The sequence below is a fragment of the Chaetura pelagica genome, unplaced genomic scaffold, assembly GCF_000747805.2.
Source record: "Chaetura pelagica isolate M959 unplaced genomic scaffold, ChaPel_1.0 scaffold10, whole genome shotgun sequence".
Classification (NCBI taxonomy): Eukaryota; Metazoa; Chordata; class Aves; order Apodiformes; family Apodidae; genus Chaetura; species Chaetura pelagica.
The window spans coordinates 5,651,305-5,667,095 of record NW_009952263.1 but is presented as its reverse complement, the minus strand read 5'-3'; the positions used below and the strand labels follow the sequence as shown (position 1 = coordinate 5,667,095).

The window sequence follows — 15,791 nt, the reverse complement described above, 5'->3', positions numbered from 1 at the left end:
ATATATAGATGAAGAAGGGTACATATATGTATATTCCTCTCTGTCATCTGGGAGTAATTTTCTAATCCCTCAGTCCCATCTTCATCTAACTAGTCTGCCCCTTTGTAAAGGCAGAAACCAAACAGGGGTCTCGATTTGATAAGCAGCTTTGAACTCTTTGTTCACTATTCATCAGTCAGAAGATCAGGTCAAATGGAAAGGCAACACTGAATCTGCCACAAACATAAACACTTGGGATGGGCCAGTTTTCCACCCCCAGCCTCTCTGAAGGGAAGAATCAAGTATCAGTTACCCCTTAGTCTTACATTTATGCAAATCTTCATTAGAACAACAAACAGGAGAAAGAATGGCCGCTAATTAACCCTCAGTCATACACAGTGATTAAAGGGAGCTGGAGCACAGCTGCAGCTTCATTGGCAAGCACTGCTATTCTTCTCCAGCAGGCTGAGCAAATGAAAAGAGGTATTTGCTCCTGCCGCTCCTGTCATTCACACAGTAATCTGCAAAAGCCACAGAGAGTCTCTTTCCTCCCCGGTTATAGATCACCACCCTTTGTTCCCTATCACTCCAGGCAGGAGCGAGTTTGTCCTTTTTAAACAACTAATATAATCCTTTACTTATAAGCTGTCTCAGTCCCTTCAGTCTTGATTATTATTAATTGTCTCTATTTTGCTTGGCAGTATCAGCCAGTAAACTGTGTTAATGAAATGTCTGAGTTTTCTAACAGCTTGCTGACTTTTTTCATGGGGGGAAGGGGTGCCGTAGGGTTTGTGTAGGAATTAAAGTCTGTGAATTATCTGGGAGTGTGAGAGAGCCAACTGGAATGGTATCAGAAAGATGGGAGAGATGAGGGGATACACTAGCATTCAATCCAGGGATTCATACTTCTCTTTAAGGTGGTACTCTGGGGCACAACACACATCTCTTTCTACAAAGCAGGGCCCAAATCCTGTAAATATTTTGGCATCTGAGTGAGCAACCCTGCAAAACCTGATAGGTGCATTCATCTTGCATGAAACCAAGTATGTGAGCAAGTCCTCATAGACTCTGTGCTTGAGTGATGGAAATATTTACTTCCAGTTCTAGTTGCTAGGTCTTGCCTTTGTGGGTAAATTAGTTAGTTATTCCAGACTAACTCCATCTGTGGACACTCCCCTCTTTGAAAATGTATTAAATCAAGTCACGAAAAACTGTCTTGCTTAGAGTAAAAGTCAACTGTGCTTTAAGTATTCAAGCAGAGCCTGGGGAGTGTAAATTCCCACACTGCCTTAATCCAAAGAAGCTTTCAAGTGTGGATGGCCCCTGAGGTTTTGTATTTTTATTGAGCTTGAAGTATGAAAACAAATTAATTATTTTTATATTCAGAGGGCTGGTGATGCTGATCTGCTTTAAATTGCTTACTGTTCTCAGTTGGCCATTGGCACCCCAGCCCTGCCAAAGGTTCTTGAGCCCGAGGAAAATGCTCATTTTGCAGATGCTTCAGAGAAGATAAATTGAAACATGGGGGAGACTGCACTGCAACTATTTTCTTCACATGGCTTCCTTCCTCACATATTCAAGGTCTGAACTTGGTTGGCCTGATTATCCTGACATGAAATTATGTCTGCCTAATAACACATGGTCAAGCCTTGATTAGGACATCAGAGCAACGCCTGCTACACGCCTCACACGCGTTTCTTCCCTTTTGGTGTCATCCTCTGCCTCTAGGTCCTTAGCTACACATTTTTCCCGCGTGTAAGTTCCACGGTCAGTAGGGACTTTATCCCTCAATTGATGTTCCCAAACCAAATGCTTCAGTGCTGCCTCTGGTCTTCTTCCCCATGTTGCCATGCATATCTGGCTACAGGCTCCTGCCATTGGGATGTGCACAGCAAAGTGTCAGAGGAGGCAACCTGAGACAGGGGGCCTGTCACACAAACATGCCTAGTCAGGCTGAAGATTTGGCTGCCATCTTTAAACAAAAGAACTGCCAAGGGGCTCTGCAGAGCCTCACTCACTTTGCTGTCTAGAAACTTCTGCCTGGATTCTAGCCTGAAGTGACTCAATTTTATACTTTCTTGTTTTTAAGCAACTCTCATCCAATAGCTTCAGTGATATTTTTCTTGGTTTTTTCATTCACAGTGTGTTAATAAAGAACCATCTTGTTTCCTCGTAGTCTTCATTTGCTGCACACTAGCCAGGCTTGTGTCTGTTATTCCCCTGCTCTTCTTCACAGCCCTCTCCTGCCCCTCCATCACACTGTAGTCATCCATCCTCAATGTGCCTGACCCATGTGGATGGAGTTCATCGGGGCATGAGGCATGGCTAGACAGACTAACCCACTCATCATCACCATCATCTGGGTTGAAATATTTACTGCTCCCTGTTGGATGTCCCTATCTCACTGGCAGCCTTATCAAAGGTTATTTCTTTCTTAGCCCTGTAATTTTCACTGTTTGTCTGCTTTCTAACCCAATTTAGCGAAGTGATGGAGAAAGGAAAAGGGAAGGGAAAAGAAAAAGGAAAAGGAAAAAAAGGAAAGGGAGAGCAAAAGCTTTTGCTAGAAAAGGGCATTAACCTCTGGCAAAGAAAAAGCACAAGCAACTGAGATCAGTTACCACTTCACCCTGCATCAGCACTGGCCGGGTTAGTTGCTCTGACTCTGCTCTGAGATACTTCAGTGGCATATTATATTAGCAGTGTAAAGCTGCTTGTCTCTTGTTACCCTTTAAACGCACCAAAAAAGCTAAGACAGTTTGTGCAGTGTTACAAGTAAAGTTTGCTCTGAACATAGTTTGAGATCGAAGTGTGCATCCTCACAGTAAATGTACTTATAAGAGTGAATGAGTTGGACAGGTACAGCTACATTACTTTGATGTAAGCCCCAGCAGTTTTTGTACAAGTTGCAGTGGCTCAGCACATCTGAAAAGTTAGACTGCTTATGTTAAAAAACTTTGCAAGGCATGTTGTGGTTTTCAAATACAACAGTATATGTGCTGGTGTTTTACAAGTGCTGCCATGAATCATTAATTTACTGGAGGGTTTCATACTTTGTTCACTCACATTAAGTAGTGTGGCTGTGCATTTTAATGACTTACATTTATCTAAGCATAGATAAACAAAGTCAAACAAGATCCTAAGATTATGGGGATCTTGTCTCACTAAAGGACATGAGACATGCTTTCAAGCTTTCTGTAAATGAGTCATCCTTATGTTTTGCCTTTATCTTCCCCAGAAACTTCATTGTTTTAATCACAGAGTAGGTACAACTGGCAATTTTTTATAACATGCTATTGTTGTTTTTCTATTGCAATTATAAGTTATCCATTTTATTAGGCATTATTTAGGTTTGCCTGAATTTTCTACCAGAAAAAAACATTAATACTCTTACCTGCACACAAATGAGGTTTCTGATACTTAGGAAACTTTAGAAATGGGATACAGTTATTATGATATTCTCTTTTCTTTTTTTTTTTCTTCCCCTCTTGTTATTTTCCTAAAGGTTTGCACAGTTCTGTACTTTTACTGTTGAGAGTATAAAATCCCAGTTCTGTCATCCTTTGCAGAAGATGATTCAATAGTGTAACTTAATGCGTATCTTTAATCCTCAGTGGAATCTGAAACAGCACTTTGGAGACTGACTTTTCAACATAAGCATGAAAGTCCTAAAAACCTGAATGCTATTTGCCCTGCTGCAAAGGTGCTGTCTATTTCCAGGACCTTTGCAAAACAGGAATAGGTGGCAAGATTCAAGTCAGACAACATGCAAGGGAAAGAATTGAATGAGTGTACTGTCTCGATTTCTCAGCCTGTTTCCCTTTCAGCCAGCAGTGTTCACTTTCAGAGGGAAGTTGGTGTCCTACTGCAGTGTCACTGCCCCATCCTTCAGCAAGTTTGCCTTCAGCAGTCTTCTCTGAAGATCGCTGTTGGAGTCTCTCTGGCCAGGGTGCATACTGGAACAGGCTGCCCAGAGAAGTGCTGGAGTCCCCATCACCTGGATGTGTTTAAAAGATGTAGATGTGATGCTTAAGGACATGGTTCAGTGGTGGACTTAGCAGTGTTGGGTGAACAACTGGACTTGATGATCTTAAAGATCTTTTCCAGCCAGAACTATTCTGTGATTCTATACCTTCATGCCTAGCAGGAGGCCCCAGGGTACAGGAGCAAGTGTAATGTGGATACCTCTGGTGCTTAGAAAGTTTTACGTGCCTCCATGTTTTGACTCTGTGTTAATATTTTCTGTAGCAATTCCTTAATCTCTACCAATTTGTATAAGGCATTAACAGGTAAATGTAGACAGGCCAGTAAGGAAGTCCCTTGCCATGATGCCAGGAGCTCTTGCTCCCTGCACCGCCGTTGGAATTGTCTCCTGCACACCCCAGGCAAAGGGAATTAGGTTAATTTGAACCTTCTCTGGAAAATCCATCTCCTCCTGGGAGCTGGAGCAAGGCTGCCAGCCTTTAAAGTGACGACCCCTGACATACTCCATTCTCCTGACTCTGCGTTGGAGCGATCTTCTCTGGTGCAGGGGTGTTCACATCCAAAACCACAACGGCCACTTGCAAAATGAGCATGTGTCAACATGTTAGATTCCACTGAATTAGCTCTGTTTTTTCAGCTGAGGAGCTCCAGTCATACTGACAGGCATTTTAATACAGTAATAGATGGCCACTGTGTCAATAAAAAAGATCTATTTTCAGAATTACTGAGATTTGAAAGCCCTAACCTGTCAAAAAAAAAAAAAAAAAAAAAAAGTTTAAAAATAAGTATAAGGCATCTTAATAAAGGAAAATGTAACATAGCTGTAAAAATAAAATCTGTTCCACACTGGAGCATTTGGCTTCAAGTGAGGCTTTGGCTGACTTGTGGTCACAGCTCTGCTGTTTGGCTTCCATGATCCAACTCTAAAATAGCTGCTCAGCCCCACGTAATGAACAACAGGTCCGTGCCCCTCTCCGCTCAGCAGACTTCATCTATGTTTTTTCTCTGTTCTCCTATGTATCTTGCTCTAGCATGAAGCAAGTATGATGTTTCTCCTCATCTGGTGCTTCTCTGTAGCAGAGGCTGCTTTTTGTCAATGCCAGTTCACGTCAGCTGTTCCTCCTGCAATTTTTTAGACTTCCCAATTATCATTCTTTCTTTTCCCCTCACCCTAGGTTATGAAGTGAATTTGGAAACTCTCAATGACAGCAAGTTCAAGGGATGAGCCTCTTCTCATTTTCTTCATTCTTCTTTTTTTTTTTTCCTTAAAGCCATAATCTGCATATTTTGCTGCTATCAAAAAACTCGGCTTCAGAATCTAATCTGTTGGGGATTTTTATCTCCCATTTAACAACTTAAGAGCTTTTTTCAGTTTATCAGAAAGGACTTCTAGTTTTTGTCTGCCCAAATATATTCTGCATTTGTTTGTAGTGAAATTTTGTTTCCTTTTAGAGCATTGTTGTTAAGACATACAGAAAGCTCTTTCTGTAATAATCCAGAATATATTTGAATGAATTTGTCAGGTGTGATGAATATTATGAAAAATTAGTGAAATACGTAGAGGTTGGCAAAACAATATTTAATTTGTCCAGTTTTATGAGGCGGGCTAAATCCTGCTTCTTTGATTCTTCCCTGGCACCCACAGACTACCAGGTGCAACACCACAAGACGGTACTATCAGACACAACAAAACAATCTCATTTTGCCATATATCCTTTTTGTAAGCAGCAGAGGGTCATGTAAACAATGAAATTGCTCTGTTGTCTGAGATTATTTATATTTTTTAGCTTGGAGCTGTTTTTCCCTTTTCTTTGGAGTTTGTATACTGTGCTCTGTCAGGAAACTGACAGGTTTCTGGGCTACTTCAACACAATGGAAAATGCTCGGTTTGTATTTGGAGCAGGAAAATAATTCTGTGCCATGTCACTCAAGCATGGCAACAAGTAAGAGATGGTAAACAAAAGTTAGAGTGGGGAGGAATCAATTCATGTAGTAATGTTTCTTTGGTTTATTCTAAGTTGCAGCATAACCTTTCTGTCCCTTTTAAAATCTCTGCCTTGGGTTGTTTCCAAATGAAATGAGCTCACTCCAGAGGCTTCTGCTTAGCAAATACAAAACGCAGAGCGTGGTTGCTCTGCTGTCTTGGTGCTGCTGGACTGGGAACAGATTGGGTGGGTGTTTTACATAAAAGCCATCATAATAGGTTGGCCTAAAGGAGCATGAAAGGAAAACACAGCATAAAGCTGGGTTTTGTAAGTGCAGAACGACAACGTCCAAGGTGGGATTGCCTTGGTAAAAACCTGACACGTTCACCTTCATTCACATGAGCAAAACAGTCCCAACAATTGCAACAAAGTTCTTTTTCTGTTTATCTTTAAACAGCCTGTGTTCCCCTGCCTGTTCTGCAGAACCTGCCATGTGTTTATTGAAGCAAGAGGTACATACTTGGACTTACTGTATCATACATCCTAGAGCTGATACTTAGAAATTCCTGACAGTCTACCAGTGGCTTCTCCTTCTGTTCCTTTTAAAAGATACTGTACTATACTATCTATACTATGGGGTATGTGCAATACTAATTGCTATTCTACAGTTTGAATCACAATTTCTCATATTCTGAGCTGAACACACAGTACCAATGTGTTTAAGGCATTTAGGCACTTAAAGATGCTGGCAGACAGCCAACAGGGTTTTCGGTTCTTCCCATGGAATTTAGGCATCCAAATGTACCACTAGGAGCCTGCACTGCCAGGAAGAGACTCTCTATACATCTGGTCTTTAAATATTTGCAGACACATACACCTCTATGTGTTAAACTCTGTGGATGTGACTTAACAAATATGAAATTAAGCATATGTAAATGTAAGCAATGCAGCAGCACATTATGATAATTATACATAGATAAGCATTGAAAGGGAATTAATTTCCTTTGCCATAAAGACCTGATGAAAACATTACAAGATTTTGTTCTTACCAATTGACTAAGTCCCCTCAACATGAACCCAGGATGGTGGGGATTACTATAAAAGCAGGAAAAACACTTGTGAACTGTCATCCCTTTAGTAGCTCTCAGGAAAATAAGTCTCGGAATATCTCCTAATTACGTGTGCAGCGGGGAGGAGGCTTGGATCAGGATTACCATTTATGTTGGCCTAAATCTCTGCTCTTTTCAGCTGTACAATGACAATACCTTATAGGTAGAAGAGTGTTGTTTGTGGGTAAAGAGGCATTTTGTGTGTTATGATTTAGGCTATTCAAAGCTCACAGGATATCTTTATAAAGATTAACACAACTATAGAAGTAAAGTTGTTTAGAAATATCTAGTTCTAAACCCTCCATTATGGTTTCAGAAGCATACAGTCTGATTGATTTTTTATTTTTTTTCTGAAAAGTGTCTGGAGTTATTTACATAAAGTATTGGTGTGTTTATGTAATTTAGAAAGTGAAAAGTAAAAATTACTTTTTTAAAATAAAAATGTGCAATCTGGATTTTGTACTTTCCAAAAACTGTAAGACTTACAAAAACTATAAAACTCTAGAGAGTATAAAGCAGTCTCTAGCTATAGCTCCAGATACCAGTCACACACACACTTACCCTATTCCTTTTTTATCTGATGTATCTGTAACTCTACAAAGAATAATCACTAGAAGCAGGAGTATAGTTATTCTCTAGCAGGAAACCAATACTGCTTGGTTCAGTCAGGTACGTTGCCTGTAACTGCTCAGTGGTTCAGAGAAAAGCTTCCTCAAAGCACTTTACTTATACAGTCACATACTGGAGAGGAAATTCCCTCCTAACCACAGCTAACAATCAGATTATGTGTTGAAGCATGAGCAGGAATAGCCTTTGCAATGGAAACTTTGGGGATGCCATGACTACTGTGTTTTCTAATTCTTTTTTAATTTTCCTAAATTACCTCCTAATATTCCTCTACTGCATTCTTGGATGCGTTTAACTATTTGGTGTATGAAGCATTAATTTCCTTTTAACTTTAGCTAAATGTGTTGATTTTTTGTTCATGTTTTTTTCTTACTATGGAAAAGATAAGAATGACTGCTTTTTAAAATAATCTTTACAAAATTACCTCTCACATCTTTTTTTTCTTTTTTTCCCCCCCCCCAAAAAAAATTATTTCAACCGTTCCTTAAGTGGAAAAGGTTTGACCATGCTGCAGATGATTTCTTGTCCTTTTCAGTAAGTTTTTTACTCCCATTTTCTTTTTATTTAAGAGTAGGAGAGAAAAATTGAACTTCAGACATACCCAACCATCATTATTAAATGGCATCTGATTAAATTGTAGTTTGACTAAAATCCAAGCCAGTAAAGAAGCTTTGTACATCTGTGTCAATAAATAAATGCAAAAGGATGTAATTGGCACTCAAGGGAGAAAAGAGTCTTGTCACTACTTTTAACTGTTCCTAAATTTTATTATTCCTCAGAAAGGGCTTCTAGAACATAGAAAATTCAGTCTTATAACAAAATTGAAAGTAAAGCTGGAAAAAACACACCTAGCATTTTGATTTATTTTTTTTTACATGAAGCTTATAAAAGCTATATGATAAATAAACATGCAGGGTTTTTTAAAAGTTTGTGCACTTTTGCTCAAGTAACACAGGGTTTCTGTAAGTTTTACCTCAACCATCATTAAATTGAAAGTACTTGAGAAAATGCACTTGAGATGGATGCTACAAATACAAAAGGTTACAATTTATTTTCCTTCCAACAAACATGTATTTTAAAATAGTATCAGTAGAGATTTCCTATGCCCATTATCTTGGAGAGAAGACAGGTTATTTAATGCATACACATAATAAATCTTTGTGTGAACCAAGACCAAAATAATTCATCAATGTTAAATATTTAACAATGTAAAGTATTTAAATAAAGCTATTAGTTATTTCTTCTATAAAAAATACGGAATCCAAGCTTAATTTGAATTAATCCCAAAATATAAAGTAAACCACTCTTTTACTTTCAAAATGCATTCCAGTAGTTTACAATTGTTACATTTATTTTCTTGCAGATTTTTGTCTAGCCAATACAGACATGTCCTTAATTACACTGGAATCTTTTGAACAAAGTAGATACAACACTTTTGGGCTTAACCAATTCCACTGGTTATATTTTCTCACTAATAAAACTGTTTATATTTAAGTGAAAACTAAGTAAAACTAGAAACTCAATAAATTTACATATCACAGTTTACCTGTATACCTACATTTTAACCTCATAGCAATTCAATCTAATATTAATTACTCCCAGTTAGCACAAATAGCTCAACTACCAACTGGAATAAACTGTATCTGTCCCACTGAATTTTTCTACCCCAGATTTTTAATTTAGACTTTTTTACATTTAACTGAGTGAGTTTTGTTGTTTGTTTGTTTGTTTTCTCTGTACCTTTTTAACATGAAGGCCAGGACAGATTTTTTAATTTCTTGCCATATGTTTCTAACTGCCTATGAACCACCTTCAGAACCCTGATTAGCAAAACTATTTTTAAGGCTGCTTCTTCCTGTTCTTAAAATACAATTATTCTTTTTCTGGCATAGAAATCACACTGTTCCACATGCCTTAAGCTCCTGAAAGGAAGACTGCTTCATTTGACTCTGTAACACATTCACAACAAGAATGTAGAGTCAGTCCTAAAAAGCAAAATTTATGGTCCTAGATATACGTATGTTAGCTATTAAATCATTTAGTTTCCCCCTTTCTTGAGTAAGATTTCAGAAATTAGCATTCCTGGGTCATTCAGATTCTGCCTTCAGAGTTGATTTACACTACTGCAAGACATGTATTTTATTTTGCATGGCTAATTTTCTTCATTATTTGTCAGGGGAGGAGGAAACGGTTGTTTGTTTTTTTACAATTTTGCAGATCTATCAAAGGCAATAAATAAAACAAATTATATACAGTGTGTGTTTTAGAATCCCTATTTTCACAGCAAATTAAGTTCAGGTGCATTAACTGGAGTAGCAGACAGTTATTTAAATAGCAAAATGTATGGTGTAATTGTCTCAAATTTAAGAGTGGGCTGTGCTGTAAAATTTCACATTCATATGGGATACAGAAATAGAGCTCCGATTAATAAATTATTTGTAGTATTTTCTATCTGTACAATGCTTAGGAAAAAGGCCCTTCTATGGAATGGAGCATCTGCAACTTCAAAATGAATTAGACTTCAGAAAATTCTCAAGGGCAGGAATCCTCATTGCTTGTGTCTTTATAATACTGATTAGAGAAAGTGGCATAAAAGTAGAAGTTACTGTAAGATGCAATATTATACTAGCAGAAGGCAAGTCTTTGTGACCTTCCGTGTCTTTCCCATCTGTACCTCGTATAGCCTTTTTCTACAGCTCACTCTTAGTACTTCTTATGACAATACTTAAAACTATTTGGCAAAGTGATTATCATGACAATGGAGTAAATATGACCTCTCACACAGGAAATATAGGATTTCCAAATAAAGTTATTTTACCTGTTAATAAATATGAAATTATTGCTGCAAATATCACAAATTCCATCTTTATTCAGTGTCACCGATTAACTTCATTGCAACTAATCCAGGAGCTACATCTGCCTACATGATGAATGATAATTATTTTGTTTAACCTGGTTTTCCTTCTAGTCCTATTAAAACATGTTTGTAATTAAACCTAATTATATTCCAGTTCTGAAGTTAACTTAGAAGTTCATAGTCCGTTCAGTTACTAAAATTAGGTTATTTTCTCACTTACTTGCTGATTCCTCAGTCACTGCAAGAGCCAGCACTACCCTGCTCCCTTCATATGACATCCCACATCACCTCACTGATCAGTTTCCAGAAATGCTGCCATAACTGGCCCGTACCAATCCTTGGGGCAGGATGGCATTCTGGTTTTCATGCTTTCTTGACCCACTGTGTGTTGATACAAGCACCTTCCTTGGAAACCCCTTTTGGTAGGGCAGTATTGCTGCAGATTCTGCAGCACTTGAGGGATTGGACTTCACCACTCTCGGCTGTCAAAAGCCTATCAAAGTTACATGTTAGCAGTGCGACTGACTCCAGGGTTCCCCGTCCCATACTGTACTGAGGTGGCACCCCTGTTTCCTACCTTTAAAGTGCAGCACCATTTCGGCTCACTTCTCCAAAATAGTATGGACCACAGATGCAGATGGTACCATGAAGATCACATGTGTGATCACAGAACTGGGCTCAAACAACCCATCCTTGCATTCTCAGAAAGCTTCAAGAAACCAGCCCCATCAAAGAGAGCATCTGAACCTCACCGACAGAAATCCCAAACAAATTAGTTTCCAGGCATTTTCCTCCACTGCCTCTTGATGCAGATATAAACCTTGACACATCTGAGCCAGATACAGCCTGTGACTTCCTTCCACATGTTCCCTGGGAGAAAGGCAAGTATAGAAAGGAAATGGAGAGGCCTGACTATATTTTAAGTTATTGTTGGGTAACAGTAAGAGGTGTATTAATGCAAGGCACACCTAAGTTCCTATTCCGGTTCCAAGGGATGTTCAACTTGCCAAGGGATTTCAGGCCCTGGCCTATGAGAATGAGCCTTATTGGCCTTTAGTAGGGATAAAATTATTGTATTCTTTTAACATTTTGTATGAAATTTCTAATAACACTTTGGGCTTGTAATGCATTAAATTAATAGTGAGATTTAATGGGATAAGAATGAGAAAATGAGATTAAACTAAAATAAGCAGCATTCATAACATTTGTAGGCTTTTCTAGTTACTCCAAGGATTACATACAATAAAAGAACAAAGGGAGAGACTCAAGAGCAGGATTCAAGTGACTCCTGCATCTGACCAAAAAAAGATTCTGATGTGTTTAAGTTGAAGATTTTGACATTGCTCACTTTCAAGCCCTTCTCCTTGAAGCTGAGATGCCTTTAGGACTTCTTTTCCTGTCAGTGTCTAAATGCCAAAGACCAGACCATATAGTAACACTTCCTCTCCTCCCTGTCCACTGTCCATGTGGTAAGTGGATCCTATTGAACCTCCTAGTTTTCTTGCAGAGTGCTGTATGTTTGGTACATGTGATTAAAGGATGTGTAACTCTGCACAAACCATGATCACAGGGAATGCCTTTACACCCAGTTGATTTGGGATTATACTGGTAGTTCGAGATGTATAAGACCCGTAAGTCACTCCTTTGCCTGAAGATGGTGATTAATTGAAAGGAAGAGGAGACAAATAGTGTGACCTGCAGAAGTGAAGATGTGATAGTCCTCCCAGCACTGGTGAGACCACACCTGGAGTATTGCGTCCAGTTTGGGGCACCTCAATTCAAGAGAGATATCGAGATGCTGGGGCGAGTACAGAGGAGAGCAACAAAGCTGGTGAAGGGCCTAGAGAATAAAACTTATGAAGAATGCTTGAAGGAGCTGGGAATGTTTAGTTTGAGGAGGAGGAGGCTGAAGGGAGACCTCATCAGTCTCTACAACTACGTGAAAGGACACAGTAGAGATGTTGGTGCTGGTCTCTTCTCACAGGTAATCAGCGACAGAACAAGAGGGAATGGCTTCAAGCTGCAACAGGGGAGGTTTAGACTGAACATTAGGAAAAAGTAAATCACAGAAAGAGCGGTCAGACACTGGAATAGGCTGCCCAGGGAGGTGGTTGAGTCACCATCCCTGGATGTGTTTAAGGGTCATTTGGATGTTGTGTTGGTGGATATGATTTAGGGGAGAACTTTGTAGAGTAGGGATGATGGTTGGACTCAGTGATCCCAAGGGTCTTTTCCAACCTAATTGGTTCTATGATTCTATGAAATCCAGAAGAAAACTGGGTCTTTTTTTCTTTAAATGAAATAAATGCTGATTCCTATAGAATAGTTAGACCTCTCTTAGTAAATCTTCAAGCAAAAAAAACCATGCACAGTGTTTGTCTGAAAATATAGTTATGACCCTATGTATACATGCCAGTTAGTTGCATTATCCATCTTATTATTTTTGTTGCTTGACACAAGTATTTTGACATCCAAGTGCTGTGATTTCCTTGTTATCCACTCACAGTCATCTTCTACAAACTAAATCCATATTGCTGTAACTTTTTCTGCAGATTTTATCAGACCACGTGCTAGGTACTGTCATTCATATCAAGTTCTGATTTACGAACACCTTTTTACTAGTTTTTTCTAATAGCAATGACAGTTTCTCAATTGAGTTCATTATTATGAACATATATATTGTTAATGTATCTGCGCTTTTAATTTTGAGGCACATCCAAGCATCAAAGTGAAGTGTGTTATTTCAGAGCTTTAATTGTTCCAGCATGCTGGCACTTCTAATAGGTGCATGTTCTTCCTTAATTAAAAACAACTTTTCAAGATCAGTACACTGTGCCTCGTTGATCCTTGATTGCCTCAGCTAACTCCCAGTCAGCCAGTGAAGTTTATAGAAATCCTGCTAAAAACTGACGACTGAAAAAAAACCTTGCTCTTTAAACAAGAGTGATTTCCTCTGGCAAGATACAGAGATGAATCACTGCCAATGCTTTCCGTTAAGAGCCATATTAATAAAATTGGGCCAGATAATACTCCTTATTTCTGAAACATCTTTTTCTTAGGCAGCCTCGTATTTCACACAGATCTGTGGTAGGTAGCCTGACAGCAATCAAATGCAAGTTGAGAGAGAGAGAAATGAAATTCGCCTTCCATGTATCCAAAATGGGTATTTTAGTAAATGGATGTTTTCTAAACAGGATTTGCAGAGCTCTTTTATATTTGAAGATAGGCAACATTTTTCTCTAAACAACAGTTCAGACATTAGAATCAAGTCGTGATGCCTTAATATTTGTGAGACTTCAATCATATACAGCCACATTCACCACAGTATCCAAATACCTTGCAATTTTTAGTGTATTTATTTTCAGAATATCCTGTGTGATGGAGAAGCATTAGTCCAGGTTTACAGATGGGAAACTAAGGCACCACTGTAAGAGCTCGACCTTTCTCAGAGTCATCATGACTACTTGCAAACTGAGAAGACCAATAAGCACTCTGGAGTTTCATCTCTTGACTACTTCCCTGCTTACCTGCCCAGATGCACACACTGGCTACATCTTGGCTGTACAGTAGAAAAAGCATCTTCGATGCTTTATCTCTCTTTCTCCTCCTGCACCTGCTCTGATTTCCCCTAGGAAAACAATGTTATATATATATAGCTAGAGAAGTACCCAAAGGTTTGGGTGACCAGGACTGTGGGGTGTGCTGGTGAACACAACTTCATAGGAAGCCTGGTGCAAAACTCTTAGCCTCCTTTTGCTCTCTTTTTTATACAAAGTTTACTGATCACTTTATCATTCTTCTGTACAGTTTTCAAAGAGCCTCATAGGTGGCTTGATGCATTCTACATGGATAGATGGAGCTGTGATTTTATCAAAGTCGTAAGTAAATTGCAGTTCAGCTTGTAGGGTGTGTAAAGTAATTCAGAGCCCTGCGACCATCCTTTGTTCTGACTTGAATCACTCCGTTGTTCCAGTTCATACACGTGTGTTGATCAGACTTCCAACCGCGAGGCGAGTTTTATTGCCGCACAAACAGGGATTAGTGCTGTGCTGCACTCATTTTCACTTCTGCCCTGGTTTTGAACAATCTTTTCAAAGGTGAAAGGTTAGTGGAGTAATTCACTGTGCCGCTTCACCTGCCTCTGCCTCCAAAGAATTACTTAATCTGTGCATTATTACTAATGATAGCAAAAGAGAGCAACGCTGCTGCTGTGCAATCAGTGAAGGATGCTATGATGCACTTCACATACCTCGTTTTCCACATGAAGACTCACAATATCCTTGACATGGTGTTCTAGAAGTTCATTAAGTTTAAAACAGGTGACATGTGGCAAACTATGGAAACTTCCTGAGGCAAAGTGTCACTATAAGTAAAATTACTCAGAAACAATTCATCTTCTCTTAATCTCTTCCTCTTGGAGTATTAAATTGTTTTATGACATATTTGGTATAGTATGTCTGACACTGCTTTTGTCTGCAATTTTCACTCTCCAGCCTTTTTTAACACTAGCATGAATGCCACTGAAAACACCATAAAATACAATTAGAAACAAAATAATTTTTGAAAAATGAAGCTGAAGGATGTTTTTGGTGTGCATCATCAAGCTGTCAGCATTTGCTGTTAAGAAAAACTATGTTTCGCTAAATTATTTGTTGCTGCTTTTTCCCCTCCAATCTTAATAGGTTTTTAGTGTGCCTTTTTTTTTACTGTGCCTTTGGGGACCTATTTCTTAAAGGTTGGTACAATATTAAAAAACACAAAAAATAACTTCAGAAAACTTGGCAAACCAATATGGGAAGATATACTGTCCTGCCCTGCCATAGATGCCATACAGAGCACCCAAGCACTCCAAATTCTCTGATTCAAAAAGCAATACAGAAAAAATATCTGGAAAAAGAGACAGACCTAAAAAACAAATTTGTTTTCATAAACTGAAAACTCTTCTATGTGTGTAACTGAAGTCCAAATAAGTAAAAATATTTGGTTTTTTCTTCTGTGTTTCACATAGCCTGCCCAAAGAAAGGAAAGTAGATTTGATTTTTAGTGACTGATGTTTCAGCACAGGATGTTCCATAGACCTTCTCAATGGGATGACTCTCACAGCAATGAGAAAGGAGTTGTTTATAGGTCAGGAGACAGATTAAGACCTTTCTAGATCCATCTAATTTGGAAATTCTTCCAGTTTAATTCTGTTTCTTCAGCTGGAGGCCAGCTCTTCCAAATTCCCCGGTATAGAGCTGCATCTAAACCCAGACTAAAAAAAAAAAAAAAAAAAAAAAAAAAAAATCTCATTTAAAATATTTCGCTGAAGAC

At 38.7% G+C, this 15,791-nt stretch overlaps 1 protein-coding gene across 2 annotated transcripts in view; it reads left to right on the top strand.

The window, feature by feature from the left end:
* The window catches only part of UBE2E2 (ubiquitin-conjugating enzyme E2E 2), a 217,198-nt gene that overhangs the window by 192,562 nt on the left and 8,845 nt on the right, over nt 1-15,791 (top strand). The gene's annotated exons all lie outside the window — the stretch shown is intronic.